The sequence below is a fragment of the Chiloscyllium plagiosum genome, unplaced genomic scaffold (assembly GCF_037043375.1).
Source record: "Chiloscyllium plagiosum isolate Xiang-an unplaced genomic scaffold, Cpla_swu_hap1 HiC_scaffold_19, whole genome shotgun sequence".
NCBI classification, from domain to species: domain Eukaryota; kingdom Metazoa; phylum Chordata; class Chondrichthyes; order Orectolobiformes; family Hemiscylliidae; genus Chiloscyllium; species Chiloscyllium plagiosum.
In genome coordinates, this window is record NW_028270157.1 from 4,726,722 (window position 1) to 4,743,348 (window position 16,627).

Genomic DNA, 16,627 nt, shown 5'->3' on the forward strand with positions numbered 1-16,627 from the left:
CTTTGCAACCAGTGTGTCCACATGAAGAGTTCGAGAAAGCTTGTTGTGGATGACCACTACCAGGAGCTTGACATTCTCCACTTGTTCCACCTCTGTGCTGTTAATGTTTAGGGAGGAATGAGTAACATCCTGCTGAAAGTCAATAATGAGTTCCTTGGTTTTGCCAGCATTGAGAGCTAGGTTGTTCTTAGAAGACTTTTCCAGGTCATCCACCTCCTGTCTGTAGTCTGTTTCGTCGCCATCTGATATTCGACTGACTATGGTGGTGTCATCAGCGAACTTGTAAATGGCATTAGTCTAATATCTGGTGACACAATGAATACAGTAGGGGGCATGAGTACGCACCCCTTGGGGAGTGGGGGGAGGCTCCAGTGTTGAGTGTTAGTGAGGATGAAATATTGTCTCCAGTCTTCACTGATTGTGGCCTGTGGGTCAGGAAACAGAGGATCCAGTTGCAGGGAGTGGGGCTTAGTCCGAGATCACTAAGTTTATTTATCAGTCTTGAGGGGATAATAGTGTTGAAGGCTGAACTGTGGTCAATGAGTAGGATTCTTATATAACTATTCTTGATATCAAGATGTTCTAGGGAGGAGTGAAGGGAAGTGATATGACATGTGATGCGGATCTGTAGGTCCGATAGGCAAATTGGAGTGGGTAAAGAGTAGTGGGGAGGCTGGAGTTGATTAATGCCACGACCAGCCTTTCAAAGCACTTCATGACCACCAAGGATGGGGCCGTGGCCCTACCTCCTGACATTATGAATGAGCCTACCATGGGGAACCTTATCAAATGCCTTGCTGAAGTACACATACACCACATCCACTGCCTGACCTTCATCGGTCTGTCTCATCATCTCCTCAAAGGACTCAATAAGATTTGTGAGGCATAACCTGCCCATTACAAAGCCATGCTGACTGCTTTTAATCACACTATACTTTTTCAAATAGCCATGAATCGTATCCCTCAGACTTCTTTCTAAAATCTTGCTGACTACAGACATAAGACTGACTGGTCTGTAATTGCCAGGGATTTCCCTATTCCCCTTCATGAAAAGAGGAACATTCACCTCTCTTCAATCCTCCGGTACGACTCCCGTGGAGAGTGAGGAAGCAAAGATCTTCACCAGCGGCTTAGCAACCTCCTTTCTCGCTTCCCGGAGCAGCCTAGGATAAATCTGGTCTGGCCCCGGGGACTTATCAATCTCAATGTTTGCCAAAATTTCCAGCACATCAACTTCATCAATCTTGATCTGTTCAAGCCTATTTCCCGGCTCCTCAAAGTTCTCATTCACAACAAGGTCCCTTTCCTTAGTGAAAACTGGAGCAAAAAACTCATTCAGGGCTTCCCCTATCTGCTCAGACTCCACACACAAGTTCCCTCCGCTATCCCTGATCGGCCCTACCTTCTCCCTGAACATTCTCTTATTCCTCACGTATGAGTAAAATGCCTTTGGATTCTCCCTAATCCTTCCTGTCAAGCCTTTCTCGTGACCCCTCCTGACTCTCCTCAGTCCATTTTTGAGCTCCTTTCTAGTTAGCCTGTAATCCTCTTAAGTTGTGCTAGATCCTTGCTTCCTCCACCTTACGAAAGCTGCCTTCTTCCTTTTGATGAGAGGCTCCTCTGTCCTCGTCGTCCAAGGCTCCTTACTCTTACCCCTTCTTGGCTGTCTCAGAGGAACAAATTTATGCATCACTCGCAACAACTGCTCCTTAAACAGTCTCCACATGTCTCCATAGTGCCCTTTCCATGGAACAATTGCACCCAATCTGTACTTCCTAACTCCTGTCTGATAGCGTCATAATTTCCTTTTCCCCAATTAAATATTTTCCCATGCTAACTGCTCCTTTCCCCTCCAAGGCTTTGCTAAATGTGAGGTAGTTGTGGTCACTATCACCAAAATGTTCTCCCACTGCGAGATCTGACACCTGTCCTGGTTCATTGTCGAGCATCAAATCGAAAATGGCCTCTCCCCTCATCGGCCTGTCTACATACTGAGTAAGGAAACCCTCCTGAACACACCTGACAAAAACAGCTCCATCCAAACCATCTGCACTAAGGAGGTTCTAGTCCGTATTGGGAAAGTTGAAGTCATCTATAATAAGAACTCTGCTACATCTGCATTTTTCCAAAATCTGCTGGCCTATGAGATCTTCAATCTCTCTACTGCTGTTAGGTGGTCTGTAGAAACCTCCCAATGAGGTGGCTGCTCCCTTGCTGTTCCTAACTTCCACCCATACTGACTCAGTAGACGAACCTTCCTCACCAACCTTCATTTCTGTAGCTGTGATGCACTCTCTGATTAGCGATGCTGCACCCTGTCCTCTTTTCCCCCACTCTGTTCTTTTTGAATGTTCTAAACCCTGGAACATCTAGCAACCATTCCTGCCCTGTGAAACCCCCGTCTCCATTATGGCCACAGCATCGTATCCCCAAGTACTGATCCATGCTCTAAGTTCGTCACTCTTATTTATGACACTCCTTGTGTTAAAGTAGACACACGTTAACTGATCCTTTTGTTCCATCACATGAAAAACCTTCCTGGTAGATTCACTACATCCTGTCACTGCCCCATCTACAACTACTCCCCTGTCAGATATGTAGCTATGGTTCCCACCCCTGCCAAACTAGTTTAAACCCTCCTGAACCACGTGAGCTAATCTCCTACCCAGGACATTTGTGCCCCTCCAGTTCAGGTGCAACCTATCCTTCATGTACAGGTCCCACCTTCCCCAGAAGGCATCCCAATGGTCTAAGTATCTGAAGCCCTCCCTCCTGCACCAGCCTCGCAGCCACGTGTTAAGCTGCACTCATTGACTGTTCCTCACCCCACTGTCTCATGGCACCGGTAGCAAACTCATCCTGCTCTTCAGCTTCAAACAGGGGTGGCACAGTGGCTCAGTGGTTAGCACTGCGGTCTCTCAGCGCCAGGGACCAGGGTTCAATTCCAGTCTTGGGTGACTGTGTCTGTGTGGCGTTTGCACATTCTCCCCGTGTCTGCGTGGGCTTCCTCCAGGTGCTCCAGTTTCCTCCCACAATCCAAAGATGTGCAGGTCAGATGAATTGGCCTTGCTAAATTGCCCATAGTGTTAGGTGCATTAGTCAGAGGTAAATTTAGGGGAATGGGAGTGGGTGGGTTACTCTTCGGACGGTTGGTGTGGACTTGTTGGGCCGAAGGGCTTGTTTCCATACTGTAGGGAATCTAATCTAATCTAATCTAGCTCTCTGTAGTCACTATTCAGATCCTCAATCCCTTTCCTGGCTATATCATTGGTGCCAATATGTACCACAATTTCTGGCTGCTCACCCTCCCCCCTTCAGAATCTTGTAAACCCAATCGGCGACATCCTGGACCCTGGCACCGGGGACGCAACATATCTTCCAGGAGTCCCGTTCCTCACCACAAAATCTCCTGTCAATCCGTCTAACTATTGAGTCCCCTACCACTAGTACTTTTCTATTCTTCCCCCTTCCCTTCTGAGCCTCAGTGCCAAAGACCTAACAACTATGGCTTTCCCAGTAGGCTGTCCCCACCAGCAGTATTCAAAATGATATACTTATTGCTGAGGGGAATGGCCACGGGGGGATCCCTGCACTGACCGTCGGTTCCCTTTCCTCTCCCTGACTGTAACCCAGCTTATCCTGTGTCTGAGTAGTGACCACCTCCCTGTGCATCCTCCCATTTCCCCCTCAGCCTCCCGGATGATCCACAGTTCATCCAGCTCCAGTTCCCCAACTCAGTTTTCGAGGAGCGAGAGTTGGGAGCACTTTCCGCAGATGTGATCGGCAGAGACATGTGTCCTGTCTCTCACCTGCCACATTCTGCAGGAGGAACATGCAACTGCCCTATCAGCCGTACCCTGCTACTCTGAAAGCCCACATGGGATTAAACAAGGAAGAGGGAAGAAAAGAAAACCTGAAGAACTTACCAAATTTACAGGCTATTATTAAGGTTAGAGGAGGTGGGTGGGAGGAAGACCCTACGGTGTTTAGATCTTGCCCAAAAGAAAAGCAATCACTTACCCTTCCTGGCAGCCCTCGCTTCTCTCCGCCCTTTCTCCTCACCCCACTCTGTAAAAAATGGAGGGGGAGCAGGCAAAGGCACCGCAGATGCTGTATAATGTGATTAAATGATACGTTATCCATTTAGGTAGCAAAAATAGGAAGGCAGATTATTATTTTAATGGCTATAAATTGAGGGGGGGGAAATGTTCAATGAGATCTGGGTGTCCTCATGCATCAGTTGCTCAAAGTAAGCATGCAAGTGCAACAGGCAGTAAAGAAGACAAACTGAATGTTAGTCCTTGATGAGAGGATTTGAGTACAGGAACAAGGATGTTTTGCTGCAAATATACAGCACGTTAGTGAGGTCACATCTGGAATATTACATGCAATTTTGGTCTCATCATTTAAGTGAGAAAGGATGTTCTTGCTATAGAGGGAATGCAGAAAGTTTACTCAATTAATTCCTGCAATGGCATGATTGACAAATGAGGTCAGATGCAGTTGGTTAGGATTGTATTCTGTGGAGTTTAGAAGAATCAGGAAGGTAGTCTCATAGAAACCTACAAAATTCTAACAGAAAAGACAGATTAAATACAGGAAGAATGTTCTTGTTGATAGAGTCATGGAGACGTGCAGCACAGAAACAGACCCTTTAGTCCAACTCATCCAGGCCAACCAGACATCCTAACCTAACCTATTCCTATTTGCCAGCAGTTGGCCCATATCCTTCTAAACCCTTCCTATTCATATACCCATCCAGATGCCTTTTAACTATTGTAATTATACCAGCCTCGACCACTTCCTCTGGCAGCTCATTCCATACACGCACCACCCTCTGCGAGTCCAAAACAAAGGGTCACAGTTTAAGGAAAAGGGGTAAAGTTAGAACCACTTCAATATAAAAGGTGAAAGGGAGAAGGTACCTTGGGAACGCAACCACCTGCAAGTTCTCCTCCAAACCACTCACCATCCTGATTTGGAAACATATTACCATTCCTTTATTGATGCTCAATCAAAATCCTGGGATTCCCTTCCTTTCAGCATTGTGAGTCTGTTTACATCACATGGACTGCAGCGGTTCAAGAAGGCAGCTCACCTCCACCTTCACGAGGGGTAACTGGAGACAGGTAATAAATGCTGGCTGGCCAGCTACACCCACGTCCCACAAGTGAATAAAAAAAATTGCTTAAAACCCTGCAGCTCCACTTACACAGTCTTTGTTCCCAAAGTGTTTATCCAATTCTCTGCTAAAAGCTACTTTAACTATGTATTCCTCAGGTAACCCAATCTGTCATCTTAACCACTTGTTTTGTAAAAAGACTGTTGTCAGTTGCCTTTGGTTATTTTGTCAATTCTTTTAAAGTTGTAGCCTGAAACTATTAGCTGTTTGGCCTTGGCAGCCCATTTGATGCAGGATGTCCTGATGCTTGCCTCAGTTGGAGCAATGAAATGAATGGAAGTGATCAGGATTTCTAATCTGGAAAACCATTATAATGAACCAGATCTGACATTGTTTGCAAATCAATTATCTTCATCTCTTTGCACTTGGATTCAGATCAAAGACTCATATATTTCAAATGTTGCTTTTTGTACATTTAGATCAACAATGTAGGGAACCTTTTATAGACATCTTCTAGTATTGAGTAATAACTTCTGTGATTGAGTTATTGAGCATTTCACAGTTTTAGCAACAGAAATGTCAAGGCCCAACTTTAAAGTTGGCTGACTATCAACTTGTATAGATTAGAGTGGTGCTGAAACAGCACAGCAGGTCAGGCAGCATCCAAGGAGCAGAAAAATCAATGTTTCAGGCAGGAGCCCTTCATCAACCCCTCATTCCTGATGAAGGGCTCCTGCCTGAAACGACGATTTTCTTGCTCCTCTGATGCTGCCTGACCTGCTGTGCTTTTCCAGCACCACTCTAATCTTGACACTAATCTCCAGCCCTCACTTTCGCCTTGTCAACTTGTATAGGCGACTCGCAGGCCAATTAATTCAACCTCTGGCTCTGTCAGGTGACTCTTAGAATCCCCACAGTGTGGAAACAGACCATTAGGTCCAACAAGTCCGCACTGACCCCCTGAACAGTAGCCCACCCAGACCCATCCCCCTACCCTATTACTCTACATTTATCCCTGACTAATGCACCTAACCCACACATCCTTGAACACTGTCTGTAATTTAGCATGGCTCCTTCACCTAACCTGCACATCTTTGGACTGTGGGAGGAAACCGGAGCACCCAGAGGAAACACACACACAGACACAGGGAGAACGTGCAAACTCCACACAGACAGTCGTCCGAGGCTGGAATTGAACCCGGGTCCCTGGCGCTGCAGTACTAACCACTGAGCCACTGTGTTGCCCAAGCTATGGTTTAGTTGGTGGACTCACTTTTCACTGAGAAATAGAAATCCCTTTGCAGGTGTTCTCAGCACTCCGGTGCCAGGAGTTTGCGGGGGGGGTGCTGCACAGACAGTTATGCAGTCTTTCGGATGAGACGTTAAACTAAAACTCCACATGCTTGCTGAAAATATAAAGAGCTCTATGGCATCATTTTGAAAAAGAATGCGGTTTGTTTTTAAAAATATTTTATACCTCAACAAAAAAACAAATTATCTGGCTATTATCACATTACTACTGTTGTGGGAGATTGCTGTGCACACTGCACCATCACAAGAGGGTACAAATAACCTCCCAGAAATGTTTGGAAACCAAGGGTCTAGTGAAACACAGGAATTAGAAGAAATCATAATGAGTAAGAAAATTATCCTGGGGAAATTAATGGTGATTGAAGGCTGATAAATCACCCGTGCCTGATAATCCATATCTCAGAGTACTAAAGGAAGCTGCCATGGAAATATTGATTGCAATGGTGGTCACCTTCCAAAATCCTATAGACTCTGGAACAGGTCCAACAAACTGAAAGTTGGCAAATATAACTGCACTATTTGAGAAGGGAGGGGGAGAAAACACAGAATTACAGACCACTTAGTCTAACCTAAGTAGTATAGAAAATGCTGGAATCTAACATTTAAAAAATGATAAACATTTGGAAAGCATTAATGGGATTGGCCAAAGCCAGCATGGGTTTATAAAAGGCAAATCATGCTTCACAAATCGACTGGAGGTTTTTGAGGATGTAACTAGTAGAATAGACATAAGAGAGCCAGTGGATGTGGTATATTTAGATTTTCAGAAGGCTATTGAAGAGGCCCCTCCATTAGAGGGTGGTGGGGCAAAGTTAAAGCACATGAGACAGTAGATAACATTTTGCCACGGATCAGGAACTGGTTGTCAGACAGGAAGCAATGTGGGAATAAATTGATCTATTTCCCATTGGCAGGCAGTGACCAATGGGGTATCACAAGGATCAGTGCTTGGGATGCCAGCTGTTCATGATATATAAAGTCATAGAGTCATTCAGTACGGAAACAGACCCTTTGGTCCAACAAGTCCACATTGACCAATTTTCCAAACTAAACTAATCCCATTTGGCCCATATCCCTCTACATGTTTTCTTTTCATGTACGTGTCCAAATGTCTTTTAATTGTTGTAACTGTATCTGCATCTACCACTTCCTCTTGTAGTTCATTCCACATATGAGCTACCCTCTGTGTGAAAACGTTGCCCCTCCTGTCCTTTTTAAATCTTTCTCCTCTCACCTTAAAAATGTGCCCTCTAGTTTTGAACTTCCCCACTCAAGGGTAAAGACCTTGCTTTTCATCTTATCTGTGTCTCTCATGATTTTATAAACCTCTATAAGGTCATCCCTCAACCTCCTATGGTCCAGTGAAAAATATCCCAGTCTATCCAGCCTCTCCTTAAAACTCAGACCCTCCATTCCTAGCAACATCCTGGTAAGTCTTTTCTAAACCCTGTCCAACGTAATAATATCCATCCTATTAGCAGGTTGAACAGAACTGTACACAGTATTCTAAAAGTGGCTATAAAAGGACCTGAGTGAAGGAACAAAACTCAATCTTTCCTAATGACACAGAACGAGGCGGGGTTGTGAGGAAGATTCAAGGTGATTTGCACAAGTTGAGTGAGTGGGAAAACACATCGCAGTTGCACGAAAATGTGACTAAATATGAAATTATACACTTCATTGTTAAAAAAAAGCATTGATATATTGGGAAGCATGTGCATAAAGGTATATGGGTGTTCTTGTACATTAGTCAGTGAAAATAGGCGTACAGCAAGCAATTAGGAAGGTAAATGGTTTATTGGCCTTCATTGCAAGGGGATTTGGGTTCAGAAGTAGAGATGTTTTCCTGCAGTTATGCAAGGTCTTAAAGAGATCACAGCTGAAGTACAGCATGAAACTTTGGCTTCTTAAACAACAAACCCAAACAAGAAGACACAACACACCCAGAGACTCCAGCCACATTACCACACATCAAAGACATCTCAGAGATGACTACCAGACTACTCCAACCCTTGGCATCATGGTAGCCCACAAACCTTCTAACACACTGAAACAGCAGCTGATGAACCAAAGGATCCTGTACCAACAAGCAGCAAAACAAATGTCATTTACAAAGTACCCTACAAGGACTGCAACAAACACTACATCGGACAGACAGGCAGGAAACTAGCCACCAAAACGCACGAACACCAACGAGCCACCAAAAGACAAGACCAGCTATCACTAGTATCGTTACATACAGATGAGGAAGGACACCACTTTGACTGGGACAACACATCCATCCTCGGACAGGTTAAACAGAGATATGCACGGGAAATCCTATTCAAACCAAACTCCATCAAGAAACATGTCGATTTGGACCCCATTTACCAACCTCTGAGAAATAGGACCGGAAATGATAACACCCACCTTAACAGACCAAGGCACATAAATAGAAAGTAGGACAAAACACCAGTGCTTCACTGGAGGCTCACTGATGATGTTACCTGGCATGATGGTGAAACATCTAAGAACAAACCTACCAGCTCAGCAAGCAAACTTACAACCCCAGCTACCACCCTTTATGTGTAGAAGTACTTCCACACATCTCACCTGCATGGTCTGGCCCTGATTCTCACACTATGCCCATCATTCTAGGATCCCCAGCCAGTGGAAATAGTTTATCTGTATCTACCCTGTACCCTCACCTACCTGCAAATTGGTCACTAACAAAATAGGAAGGCATATGTGAAAAGACAAATATTGGGGCATTGAATAGCATAGATCCCTTACAAAAGGAATGAGGGAGAGCCAGCTGAAGTGAACTGAGAAAGGGATTTAGCATTAAATGTGGATTGGGAACAATGATAGACATTGAAGAAAACATGACTTACCACGTGCATATTCCAGTGAGAAAGAAGCTTTCTGGGCAAGGGACAAGTTGGCTGTGGTTAATAAGGGAAATTAATGATAGCATGAACAGAAATGAAAAAAGCAGACAATGTGCCAAAGATAAAGGTAAGCCAGAGAATTGGGAAAGTTTTAAAAACTGGGAAAGTTTTAAAAAGCATTTCAGTCATTCACAATTGTTATTAAGTACATTCAAGACTGAGGTGGAGATACAGAATTTTAATCCGTAAGGGTATCGGGAAAGTGGGGTTGAGGATTATCAGATTAGGTATGATCCCACTGAATGGTGGAGGAGACTCGAAGAACTGTATGTTCCTGGGCAATATGCTCCTGAACTACTACCTCTGGTGACCTGAAGGGTTTACTCAGTGGTCTTGCCAATTCTGTTCTGCTACATTACCAGAAACCGTGCATGAGTTTTCAGATAGTGCCTTGTGGATTCCCTGCTCTGTAATACCATCAGCTTCAGTCTTCTCTGCCTCAGAATTATTCAGACTGTATCTCCAGCATCCAGTCCACAGTCAGCAGAAATCCCCTCCAACTAAGTGTTGAAGAAACCAAAGTTGCTGTCTTCATTCCCCAGGATAAATTAGCTACCGACTGAAATTCTACTCTCTGGAAAGTGGGGGAAGCAAAACTAGACTGTTTGTTAGTTGGTACCATGTTTTACCCTGAGATGAACTTTGTGCTAACCTTTGTTCCTAGGCAGGCCCAAGATGCCACCACCCCCTGCATGTTTCTCTTTGAGCCACTCACTATCATGGCTTATACGGACACATAGAAAATAGGAGCAGGAGTAGGCCATTCTGCCCTTCGAGCCTGCTCCACCATTCAATATAGTCACGGCTCATCATCCAGCTCACTCCCCTGTTTCTGCTTTCTCCCCATACCCTTTGATCCCTTTTGCTGTAAGAACTGTGTCTAATTCCTTCTCAAAAACATTTAATGTTTTGACCTCGACCATTTTCTCTGGTAGAGAATCCACAGGCTCCCCACTCTCTGGGTGCCGACATTTCTCCTCATCTCAGCCCTGAATGCCCTAGCTTGCATGCTTAGACTGTGACCTACGGTTCTGGAGTCTCTCGTCATTGGGCAACTACTGCACTTAATGTGTCTAAAGTTTTACAGGTTTCTATGAGACTCCTCCCCCCCCCCCCGGCAACCTTCTTCTCAGCTTCCATACAACTGTCAGAACCCTGTCCCTGGCACATCTCCCATGTTCTAACTTCTATAAACTCAAAGGCAGCAGAGTTTCTGATGACCGTGTCTAAACTAGCATTAAATCCTGTCTGCTCATCATCCAGCCAACTACCACCCCATCAGTCTCCTTTCCATCATCAAGTGACGGAAGCATTTGTTGACAGTGTTATCAAAAGACACTTGCAAAGGAATAACAGAGTCACTGCCTCTCAGTTTTGGTTCCTCCAGGGCCACTCAGCTCCTGACCTCATTACAGCCTTGGTCCAAATATGAACAATCAACTGAACTCTAGAGGTGAAGTGTGATTGAGGGAGACTGCGCTTGACACTATTTTGATAATGTATAGCATCAAGAAGCCTGAGTAAAATTAGCGGAACCATACCTGATGGTCGTTGGAGGTCACTAATCTCAGTTCAGGATGTCTCTGCAAGAGTTCCTCAGGGTAGTGTCCTAGGCCCAACCATCTTCAGCTACTTCATCAATGACTGTACATCTTTAGCACCATTTATGAATCCTCGAATACTGAAGCAGTCCATGTTCAAATACAGCAGCACCTGGACAATAAGAAGATTTGTGCTGACAAGTAACATTCGTGACATACAAGTTACCAACGATTAGAAACTGGAATAGCCATATAAACACTGTGACTACAAAAGCATGTCAGAGAGTAGAAATCTTTCAGTGATGTAACTCACCTCCTGACTCCTCAAAGCCTGTCCACCATCCACAAGGTACAAGTTATGGAATACTCTCCACTTACCTGGATGAGTCCAGCACTCCAGGTGCTCCACACCATCTAGGACAAAAAACCTAATTGGCACTCCAGCCACCACTTTCAACATTTTCTCCCCCTCCAACATATAGTAGCGACTGCGTTTACTATCTACAAGGTGCACTGCAGAAACTCACCAAGGCTCTTTGCATCACCACCCAAACCCACAACATCAGTCTGGAAAGACACGAGCAGCAATTACATGGAGACACAAGTGTATTCCCTTTAAAGCGACTCACCGTTCTGACTATATGGTGGTTCCTTTCCTGTCGCTGGGTAAAGATTTTGGAATAACCTTCCATAAAACCACTGGGGTGTCCCTACCCCATAAAGACTGCTGCAGTCTAAGGAGGCAACTCACCACCTTCTCTGGGCAATTAGGGAAGGACAATAAATACTGGAGCAGCCACTGACACAATATTGCATAAACAAATAAAACAAAAGCAGGGGAGTTCTTGAGTAAAATCTGTCAGTACTTCTGAAATGGATTGTCTGGTGGTTATCATGTTGCTCTCTGGAAGCTTGCTGTGCTCTATTTGGCTGCTATATTTGCTCCTTTCTTCCCACTTTATGTCCTTCTCAGTGGAGTGCTATCAATGCCAGACCAAGTTAGAACTATTTTTTTTTAAAAAGTGCTGTTGTTTTAAAAGAAAACATGAAACCATCTGTTTGGGTGGGTGGGAAGGATCTTTCAACAATATTTGAAGAAGAATAGGGAGTTGTCTCTCTATAGGCAGAAGTGAGGACTGCAGATGCTGGAAACCAGAATCTAGATCAGAGAGGCGCTGGAAAAACAAATCAGGTCAGGCAGCATCCAAGGAGCAGGAAAATCGACGTTTCGGGCATTCCTGATGAAGGGCTTTTGCCCAAAACGTCGATTTTCCTGCTCCGATGCTGCCTGACCTGCTGTGCTTTTCCAGCACCACTCTGGTCTAAACTCAAGTTCTCTCTCTCTCTCTCTCTCTCTCTCTCCTGACCAAACACCCTTCTTTCATCCACCATCACCGAGGATGATGCTGCTTGTTAAATCCTGCTGTGTGAACAATTTGCCGCTGGGTTTTTCAACACAATGGCAACTGGGCTTCCAGGAATAAATTTTCTGGATGTTAAGTATTCTGGGAATCTCCTGAGGCTGTTAAGGTAATGCATAAATGCAACATCTTTCTACCTCTTTTGTGGCAGCTGCCTTGAATACAGTTAGCCTTTTTTTGACCTGTATTTCTCTCTCTGTCTCTCTAGCCAGCTTAATTTGGCACCAGTTCATGATAGTTTTCAGTCCAATGTACTAACCCCAATCTAACCCCCATCAGTAACCACCATCTAATCCTGAGGTAATCCTTTACATTTCTCTTGTTGGCTCTTAAAGCAAGAATCAATGAGAAGCCTTTGCTACTCCAAGGATTTGCAAGTGGGTGAAGTAGACAAGAGTTTGTTGTGTGGGAGGTACCGAATACTGTAAAACACTGGATTAGCCAAGGCTTTGTGAAATTCCTGTGCACTCATATTGTGATTTTGACTGATTATTCCCGCCAGTATGCAGTCTTTGAAAAGGAATTGCAGATGGATAAGCAGTTTTACTTTTTTTTAAACGGCCTCTTCTCTTGTATGCCAACAGCTGAAACCAATATTCTTATTCAGAGAACTCCTTTCGATTCCAAGAAACACTGTAGATTTATTTTCTTGCAAATTTTCCATTTAATCCTCTATAATTGTTAGAGACAGTGAAATTTACAAAAATACATGTGATTTGAAGATTTGCATTGTTCAAAGTTGGTCAGCTGTCTCCATTGTCTGTATAACCCGTGGAACAGTTGTCATGTTGCTTGCCGATACAAGCTTACTTCCATCTACCTTACACTTGTACTATGTGCAACCACGGCTCACTTTGGGTAGCACATTCACCTTTAAGCCGGGGGGCTGCGAGTTCAAGTCCCAGTCCAGAGATTTGAGCACACAGTCGAGGTTGACATTCCCAGTACAGTCTTACGGAAATGACATCAAACTGAGGCCGTTCCTGTTCTATACACCACAAGAGCATTATAACTCGGAGCAAGAGTAGGCTGGTTGGCCCTTTAAGCCTGTTTTACCATTCAATAGGATCATGGCTAATCTGACATTCCTCATATCCACTTATCTGTGTTTCCCCCATAATCCCTGATTCCCTGGCTGATAAAGAATTTTATGCCTCAGTCTTAAATACACAAAGGACTCTGCCCCCACAGCTCTCTGTGGCAAGGTGTTCCAAAGACCCTCAACACTCTGAGAAATTCCACCTCCTCACCTCAGTCTTGAATTGGTGCCCCTTTATTCTGAGACTATGTCCTCTGGTCCTAGACTCTCCCAGGAGGGGAAACATTCTCTCAGTATTGACCCCGTAAAGCCCCTTCAGAATCCGACATGTTTTAATGAGATCACCTCTCTACTCCAGTGAGTAGAGTCCCAACCTGTTTAACCTTTGCTCATTAGACAATACCTCCGTCCCAGGGATCATCCTAGTGAACCTTCTCTGAACCAGTGATTGTTCACGTGAACATCTCAGGTGGAGAAAAACAGATCCTGTGGCACTGATTTTAGTGAGCAGGGTGCGAGGAGGAGTTTGCTGTTCTCCTTGCTATTGATGGTTCAAATTAGAATATCTAAAACAGATAGTTTAAGTATTAGCTCATTCTGGCCACATGCTTTATGCAAATTAACTACCATGTTTCCTATGTTGCAACAGTGACTATATTTTTTTTAAGAATGGTTTCAGTGGAGTCCTTTGGAATGTCCTCATGTCATGAATGTAATTTAGAAATCATAGGTTTTTTTTTCATTCTTTCATGGAATGTATGCATTTCTAAGACTAGCATTTGATGCCCATCCTTTTTGCCCTTCAACAAAATGGCTTTTTAGGCCATTTCGAAGGGCATTTTGAAGTCAACCACACAGCTGTAGGTCTGGAGTCACCTATTGGCTAGACTGGGTAAGGATGATAGATATCCTTCCCTGAAGGATATTAGTGCATTTGGTGAATCATAATGACTATTGAAGATGATGGTCACCATTGCTAACGCTTTAAATTCTAAATATTCCAGTTTCCTCTCCCTCTTTGTGACATCTAAGAGATAGTACACAAGTGCTGAAATTTGAAATGTTAAAACTAAACAATACTGATTTGTATTCCTGAAGTTTTGTGCAATCTCAGCATTATTACCTTTGATAAAGTTGTGAATCGTCACATGGACAATTTCAATATTTATTAATCATATGCTTAAACTTTTGCATTCGACGCTTGCAGGCTTGTATAGAACCTTTTGTTTTTACTCCTCATCTGCTCCAAGTTAGAAACATTAGACTTTGCAGCTTGAGAAAGCCTTTGAGCCTGTTCCCCATTCATTTAAGATTATGGCTGATCTGAGTTGTTTCAATCCATAAGACCTTAAGACACAGGAGTGGAAGCAAGGCCATTTGGCCCATCGAGTCCACTCCGCCATTTAATCATGGCTGATGGGTGTTTCAATTCTACTTACCCGCACTCTCCCCGTATCCCTTAATTCCTTGCGAGATAAAGAATTTATCGATCTCTGCCTTAAAGACATTTAATGTTCCGGCCTCCATTGCGTTCCGTGGCAATGAATTCCACAGGCCCACCACTCTCTGGCTGAAGAAATGTTTCCTCATTTCCGTTCTAAATTGACCCACTCTAATTTTAAGGCTATGCCCACGGGTCCTAACGGAAACAACTTCCCAGCGTCCACCCTTTCTAAGCCATGCATTATCTTGTAAGTTTCTATTAGATCTCCCCTCAACCTTCCAAACTCTAATGAATATAATTGCAGGATCCTCAGCCATTCACCGTATGTGAGGCCTACCATTCCAGGGATCATCCGTGTGAATCTCTGCTGGACACGCTCCAGTGCCAGTATGTCCTTCCTGAGGTGTGGGGCACAAAACTGGACACAGTATTCTAAATTGGGCCCAACTAGAGCTTTGTAAACTCTCAGAAGTACATCGCTTCATTTATATTCCAAACCTCTTGAGATAGACATTTATATTCCAACCTTCTTGAGATAAAATCCTGTGAGCTGCTACTCAGTTCTTCCTGCAAAAATGTAGTGGTGTCTCAGTGAATTCTTTCCTTCAGCCTCAATGGCTGAACCTTTTATTCTAGTGGCTGTGTTTGCTGTTGAGATTTTCACAGAATAGACAAAAACTCTGGCATGTGTGATACAACAGAATGAGGGCAACAGTCAAAGAACGCTGATTTAATGAGGAAAACTGTCCTAGCATCCTTTTATATCTTACCTGTATGTCTTCAAAGGAAATCTTGCACAAATGAAATTGAAGCAAGAGGAGGCCATTTGGCCCCTCCAGCCTGTTCTGCCATTCTATAAGATCATGGTCAGTCTGCTATTTCAGTGCCACTTCCCATATCCTTGTTTCCATTCAAGTCCAAAATCCTATAGACCTTAAGTTGAACATACTCAATAATTTAGCATCTTGGACATGGAATATCAAGGATTCACAACTCTCTGAATAAAATTCTCCTCATTGCAGTCCAAAATGACTGAACCCTTAGTCTGATATTATACTCCTTAGTTAGACTGTCCACATCTATTGACTCCACCTAACTCAATTATTTATATGATGGAATTAATTAACAACTGATTAGCTGGGTTTTTTCTATATGTCTGTTCTGTTAATGACTATTGTATTCTGCAGTAAAATATTTTCCTGGGAACATAACAAAGAATGTCATTTCAATCCATCAACTGACATTTTGTTAGCTCTTAAACTTTTTCATCTCACATGCCTATTTTTAATTCAGATTACCTGGCTTTCTATTTATCATAGGAATCTTTTATGTCAAGATAACTGTCAATTTCCCCAAGTCCTTCAAACAGTCCATTGGTCACGTCTGTGTAAGAGAGCTCTGAAGGATGTTAAAGGGACTAAAATGATGGTTCCTTACCTCACTTAGCGTCTGTGGCTTAACCTGTCCTCAACTACACTGGTACCCTTCTCTGTCTGCATAGGACTGTGGTTACTCACTCTGCATTGGATGCTTTATACCATTTTGAAGACACTATATATTCCTAGTGTTGAAAATGAAGGGTTAGGGACTTTGGCAGAAAGAATAGATGAGCTGAATAGTATTTAAATGGAGAAATACTGCAGAAAGCTGCAACACTGAGATTTGGGAGTCCTTGTGCTTAAATCACAGAAAGCTGGCATACAGGTTCAGTGGGTAATAGGAAATACAAAGGAGCTTTATTTCACAGAGTATGGAGTGTAAAAATAGGAAAGCCTTGCTAAATCTATACACTGCAGCAGTCAGACCACAGCTGGAATAC

At 43.7% G+C, this 16,627-nt stretch overlaps 1 protein-coding gene across 1 annotated transcript in view; it reads left to right on the forward strand.

Annotated features, from left to right (window-relative positions):
- nup37 (nucleoporin 37) overlaps positions 1-16,627 on the forward strand; it is a 44,855-nt gene that overhangs the window by 19,223 nt on the left and 9,005 nt on the right. The gene's annotated exons all lie outside the window — the stretch shown is intronic.